We start from the raw sequence: 7,304 nt of genomic DNA, 5'->3' as shown, positions 1-7,304 counted from the left end.
TATATACCCTGTACCCGTAGATATACACATATATACATACATATTAAATAAATATATATTATATAAATAAATATATATATAATAAGGGTTATCTTATTAATCTCTTGAGTCTATATAAATATTTGATTGATATATACTAATAATTTGATTGAATTTACAGATGCCGTCATCCGCCAAAAATACGCATGTGAGAATAGCAGGGTGTATATCAGCTGTCCGTTAAACTACAAAATTAAAGTTATGTGCTCCATCTACGGACGCACTGTTTCACGTACCAAGCGCTGTTCGACCACCTCAATTAAATATCAAGACACGACGTGCATTGCGCAATCATCAGTATCTAAGGTCAGACAGTACTGCGAAGGAAAAAGGTCGTGTAGTGTCTTGGCTAGTAACAGTATGTTTGGTGACCCCTGTGTCGGAACACGGAAGTATCTGGACATTGTGTACGATTGTGAGTATAATTGGTTTAAATTTTGTTCAATTTTTAAATATTTGAAATTGAAAATTATGGCTGGACTTTTGGGGACCCGCGACAGCTGCAGTGTATACGGCCTGTACCGACATGCAACGGCTCGGCCATTTATTTGAGTCGAATGGTCGAGCGGTGACTGTACGCAAAGAGTATATAACAGAAGAGACTCCACTGCTGTGCGAGTTAGGTGACGCCCCATCCTCTGTATGGGGGAAACCTCCCCAAGCGTCTGTGGTGGATGCATGTTTCTCGACGAGTGATGACAGCATATAAAAACAATAATCTAAGACCTGTATTTGGAAAAGAGTGCATAAAGTCAAATTATTATATCCATTTTTAAACGAAATATAAAGGCAAGACTTTATAAGTATAAAATTATTGGAAAATAAGCTATGTATTGTGGGTTTTTAGAAAGTTTACTTTAAATCACGAGAGTATTTTGAATGTTTGATAAAAGAAAACGCCTGGGAGTTTATAAGAAAAATAATATTTAATAGGCCTCCCTATACACAAGACGACGATTCAGTATAAACATTCATCCATCCGTGCATTGGTATTCGATATATGTAATTCTTATTAAATGAGAACATTTGAGTTAATGATGTGTTTGCTTTGGCTATGACTTGTTCTCCAGCCCTTCCTCAGTCTGCTGGTATGTAAATATAATGTTGTTTTCTCTTCAGTCAAACAAATTAATGTATAAAACAGTAGTAAAAAGATAGTCGGAAACACCAAAGTAACTTTCAAAATATTGTACTTTACTTAGAATTTTTTACACAAACTTCAAATACTTTCACAAGCAAATGAGAGTGAAATAACCGCAATGATGAAGAAAACATCCATCTTGATATACCTGTACCTTAAAATCCATATTTGCAAATAATCGAGAGAAAAAAAATCATCCATTCAACTGTTAGTGACCCAGACACTGTCTGGGAGTTATGAGGTATTAGCACCAACTTAATAATCAGTGGCTGATCCAGCATTTGAAAGAGGGTGGTTCAAAATGTCTCTAAAAAAGCCCCTCAAAATGAAAGAGGGTCCTAAGGACATCCTCCGGGAAATTTTCCTTTCTAGATGGCCGGAAATGAGCTTTCCCGACATCAGAGGAGTCTTTTAATTACCTTTAAGTTCTTCAAAATTAAAGGTTTTTCTCCTCTTGAAAAGATCAGGTAATTTTATCCTGTTCTTCAGGCCTCTATATAGAGAAAAAAATCAAAGACATAGTGAGTGGATTTCCCACACGATTAAAAATCCACGAAGTTTATCCACCACAGCTTGTAGAGGGCGTTCTGTCGTCGAGCGGAATTCATTTTAAGTCTAAGTGGACTCTCTTCTGTTGTATACTCTTTGCTTAGGCCATGCCTCGAGCAAGGTTATTCAAGGATCAAAGCAAAGGGCTCTAATTAAAACCCGGGTATTCAGCACAAAAAGCAGGAACAATTATAGCTCTCAGCTCACTCCTCAGCTCAATTATTAAAAATATTACCATACACCAATTAAATTACAGAAAATAAATAAAAATTTAACATTAAAAATGTACATAAAATTTGTAATTTTCTTTTTTAATATTTTAAAAATACTTACACATGCATGATGTAAAGGTATAAAGACTTGCAACTGGATCGTAATGGGCATTCAACCACTTGTCGGAACCGTCACATTTGCTGATGAAAATAACACATAAAAGTGCAAGAATTTAAGGCTAGCCTCTACCTCAAAATAAAAAATTGTCAATATTTAACATTTTAAGCTCATATTTGGTCCAAACATTGATTACAGTGAACGGAATTTTTTTAGGTCATGTCAAGGTCAAAGGTCACCTAATTTGCATAATAATGGCCAAAAACACTAAAAAATGCACAAAAGATCTGACTGGTTTTCTCATTCAGTATTTAATATATTTTAAAAATTCAACTTGATTTATTTACATATATAATATAGAATTTGTGTAGCAAAGAGAAAATTTTAAAAACATTTATATTTTATGAAATATACATTTTTACAAAAATTTACATTTTTTCACAAAAATGTGCATGTTTTTTCTAATTATCCAAAAAATGGTGTACATAATCCAAAATATGGCTATGCTACACAAATTGTGTATGTAACAGGAAACTACTATGAAAATTTGAATGAATTTGGTGCTGGCGTTACAGAGTTATGAGGTCAGAAATTTGAAATTTTATGAAATTGAGAAAATTAAGGTCAAAGTTCGGATATACTATTTTTTACATGAAATGATGTAACAATCAACCTATTAGTTAATTTCATCCAATCCTCGTCCATATTGTTCCCCTTCTGTAATGGTAAAATTGTCCTCTTTTGATGCTTTTCTGATTTTCATTTCTTTTCTATGTCTCTTTGAGGCTAATGTAGCGACTTTCGCAGCAGTCCTCAAATGCTTATTGTCCCTTTTTTCAGTTAGTTCCAAACTATTTTGGTTGTATGCGAGTCCAAGTTCATGCATTATGTGCAAAACACCAGTTGCACCTCTATTGAAAGACTCAACTGCCATACAGACAGCTATGTCAATTATTTGCTTAGAAACAAATACAGTTTTCGGGCATTTCCGCCAGATTAGCGAATTGAAACATACATTTGCATTTTGTGTCATATTTCGACAACAACGTTCAAGTTTTTGTGGATCTGTCAAACTTTTAAAGTCATCTTGTAGTGCATCCGCAATGTGTACTGGCAATGGTTGATGCGATCTTGGAGCCACGGGTATCTCACCCCTCGCAACAGCTGACTGATAATAGCTCCAAGATTCTTTTCCCGGAGGACACAGACCATGATGTGGGCTATCGTCCGTTGATTTACTGTGCAGTAAAATAGCCCAAATTCTTTTGCTCATTGTTTTTACATCTCCTGCATTACTTGAGATTGCATTTCGATAGTAGCTACCCCATTGAAGCATGCGTGCTTTTGTGAGTTTTCCCTTGCCGCCAACTTTCATACCTTCTGCCTTCTTGCGTGTTGCAAATGTGTCCAAGCGTCTAAACATGCGTTTCGCGATATGGTTAATGCACTCTTCCTTTGTAATTTGACAGTCTGGCCCGTAAACTTTAGTTGCATTTAGATTACTTACAGTCTTTGCATCACCATCTGACAAAACAGTTGTGTATCGCAAACCGTAGTTGTCTATACTCCTGTTCCAAAGAATAAGTGCAGCCTTGCTTTCCATACTGCATGCCGAGCCGTCATGGTTTGCCTGGCATTCGTTTTTGTGTTCTTCAAACCACTCATCAAATTCAGCCTGTGATTTTGTGTTTTTTGCTAATGTACAACAATGACAAAAATTACTCAAAACTTCGAAGTCAATAGCTAAGCCAGTCATCAGGTCAATAACCACAGAAACTCCATACAGTACCGGCCACTTTTATTGCAAAAATTCAACGCATTCAACCCGTTGCGTTTTCGTTGACAACGCGTTGGCGTTTTCGTTGGCGTTGTCGTTGAAACTGTTAACATCGTTGAGAGCTCAGAAATAGTTTATTCTGAATTCAACGCAAAGCGTTGAATTAACAGTTACTGAATAAACACATGTACAAAACAGACGTTTGTTTATTACGAACTAACATCGTAGTAAAGAAATTAGCAATGTGTTTGGTTTGTTTACAAAACAATTGCTACGACAGCGTCTTATAATAATAATAATAATAATAATAATAATAATAATAATAATAATAATAATAATAATAATAATAATAATAATAATAATCTGAAAAACTGATACTTTTTAAAGAGCTTGCGCAATTTACCACAAGGATCCTCCAGTCAACAGCTGGTCATTGTCAATGTCATGTTACCTGAGCGGAACACAGGTATGTTGAAGTTTGAAGAAAATGCGTCGTTTTTTGTAAAAGTGTTTGTATTTAAAATGTGTGAAAATGCATTATGTTCAAAACTAACAACGCCCTTTCACCACTTCCATTCAAAATCTCAAAATGCGGAATTGTATAGAACGCCTTGTATTGTTTTATTGTTTCATTCATTTTTTCATTCAGTGCGTCTCACACCCACAACTGCCGAACAGTGTTTACTTGTAGAGTGATTAATTTGATTTATGGATCACTTTATTGTAATTACAGAACCATGAGAATATAGATGTGTATAAGAGACAGATGTGTACTGGCAATGGTTGATGCGATCTTGGAGCCACGGGTATCTCACCCCTCGCAACAGCTGACTGATAATAGCACCAAGATTCTTTTCCCGGAGGACACAGACCATGATGTGGGCTATCGTCCGTTGATTTACTGTGCAGTAAAATAGCCCAAATTCTTTTGCTCATTGTTTTTACATCTCCTCCATTATTTGAGATTGCATTTCGATAGTAGCTACCCCATTGAAGCATGCGTGCTTGCACGAGCTGTAATATTAGTTAAAAAATAGAATAAAAAATAAATTTTAACTTTCTATAAAATATAATAATTATTTATCACATTTTATTACAGAAAAAAATGTGGTGAAATAGATTGGGATAGTTAGAAAAGCCTGGTCCTACTAGCTAGGCATATTTAAATATAATTATTCAAAATCAATAACATCTTTACAATTTATATTATTATTATTTAATTTATCTCTATATTAAAATCAATTATAAAGTGTGATTTGAGGGTAGGCCTTTATAACCTAGGCCTAGGCCCATGACCTGGTTTTGCTAGCACACTAGCAGTGCTCAGTCCTCCCTGCAACTGTGACCTTTTTGCGCTAAGATTTCAGCCTACAGTAGACTTTTTAATATACAGATTTAACATAAAAAATATTTAATTTTATAAACAATCAATATAAACATACCTAGTGCAAGTCTTTTTCCAACATTTTTCTTGGATTTACCATCATTGAATTTCATTTTCTTTCGTTTACCAGGCATTTAGTTCGATTATATTTTACGAGTGTAGAGCATGTGAGAATGTATAGTGATACAAGCTAAAGCCAAAGTAAGGCCTAGCTGAATTGTAAGCCGGCTTGTGATTGGTCCAAATTGTAAATTCTTCTATCTTTCAATGGAATGAAAAACCAATCACAGAAGGCCTTTTATGACTAAAAATCATTACATTCTACTCAAAAAGATCTGCATTTTAGTACAAAAATCATAACCGTAGGCCCATTAATAGTCAAGTTATAGCGCTATGAATATTTAATGACTTCTTAGACAAATTTTAGATGTAATATTTGGATAAATACTAATTTTAAAAGGTGAATTTTAACATAAATAAAACAATATTTTATTCTAAAAAGTTGCCAGGTAGTTAATATAATAGTTAAAGTTGCCAATGGGCATAAAAAACTGATTTTTTTTTATTTTTCCAAAATACTGAAATTTAGGGGTAGAGGCTAGCCTTAAGTCTAAGTGGACTCTCTTCTGTTGTATACTGTTTGCTTAGGCCATGCCTCGAGCACTTTTAGACTTCGATGTTAGCTCTATACAAATCTGACTATAATACTTCCATCGATTGTAGTGTTATATCATAGAGAAAATAGAACATGGTTATGGTTATATAGTGTTATGCCAACTTTGAAATTCAAAGATTTTCTTCTCACAACAATATTTTCGCCCCGAAGCGAAACAAATCTAAATGAAGCAACATCATTCTCTATACAGTCTATTAATGTTCTACTCCAGTAGAATTACATTTTTTTTTCTAACCTGATTGGAAACAAAAGTCTTTATGATCACGCAATGAAATATTAAACAGTATTCCACATTTACACTACAATTAAGGTGCGTTTATTTGAGTATGCGTATCAATTGTACACTTAAAAAATAAACGCCTCCCTGGAACAAACGCCCCCCCCCCCCCCCCCCCCCCCCTCGCCCCCACGAAAACCCTTCTCAACGAGACGTTATTTAAATAAATAGGTAAATAAATACAGCGTCTTGCACAATAATTTGACATAAGCCTAATATTAATTATTTTTCAATTTTCTTTTATAGGCGTCAAGAAATGCTAGAACTTATCAACTCGACCGCGTTTAATGACAACAAGAACAAGGGAAAAAATAAATTTTAAATTTTGATAATGATATTTCTTAATGCAGACATTAAGATTGAGCAATTATGGGTATCCTACAACTATTTTCTATAACTTGTCTATTGTCAAGTTTATTATTATTTGTGAGTAGAAAAGGATAATACCTTAACACTGCACTGTCCAGTCCCTATTCAGGGGACGATTTAGGGTGGCGTACGGAGGCAGTTTTGCCACTGCCGTCATTTTTTTTAAACAGAAATATTTCTGTAACAGTATATAATGCACATGAATTATTATACCATTACTTAATACTTATTTATCTGTATAATTATTTCAGATCTATGTTCTTCTGTCATTAGGCTCTATCGTTCAAATTGATTATTTCAGTAATTTCTGATCTTTTCTAGCTCATTCATTCCCATTTACTAATATAAAACCCAGTGGTTATTATATTGTCTAATGGCCTTCTTCACATTATACCATTGTGGTTTATGAATTTATCTCCTCGCTTTTAATTTTCATGTACATCCATTTTACATAATAAATTTATTTGCAACCAGAACCTTAAAATCAGTTGTCAATTTATTTAGTTCGTCTTTTTGACAAACTGTGTTTTTTTTTTTTATCATTAATTTCTAATGGAACCCTGATCGATACAATCAGCCTCTTACTAAATCAAAGATCAAGTTGAGGATTTTTTTTTTCAAAAATTCAAGAAACATTATTATACTTCATACGTTATGCGTCTGTTATTCGTTATGCGTTTAATTAGCACTGAAGTATATTGATATTTTATGAATAAATTTGCATTTTAAAAAGGTCGATGTCCTTTTGACCTCTACCGACGT

General features: G+C 34.0%; 1 long non-coding RNA gene across 1 annotated transcript; it reads left to right on the top strand.

Moving 5' to 3' along the window:
- Positions 1–164: 164 nt before the first annotated feature.
- On the top strand, positions 165–7,026 carry LOC117111069. Its single transcript, XR_004445804.1, has 2 exons — positions 165–454; positions 6,420–7,026. It is a non-coding gene; the product is annotated as an uncharacterized LOC117111069 (long non-coding RNA).
- Positions 7,027–7,304: the final 278 nt, after the last annotated feature.

Source organism: Anneissia japonica, unplaced genomic scaffold (assembly GCF_011630105.1).
Source record: "Anneissia japonica isolate Jap-2015-1 unplaced genomic scaffold, ASM1163010v1 scaffold573_len2283161_cov171, whole genome shotgun sequence".
In the NCBI taxonomy this organism is placed as follows: Eukaryota; Metazoa; Echinodermata; class Crinoidea; order Comatulida; family Comatulidae; genus Anneissia; species Anneissia japonica.
The sequence above is the reverse complement of the archived record's forward strand: the minus strand, read 5'-3'. Positions and strand labels throughout refer to the sequence as shown.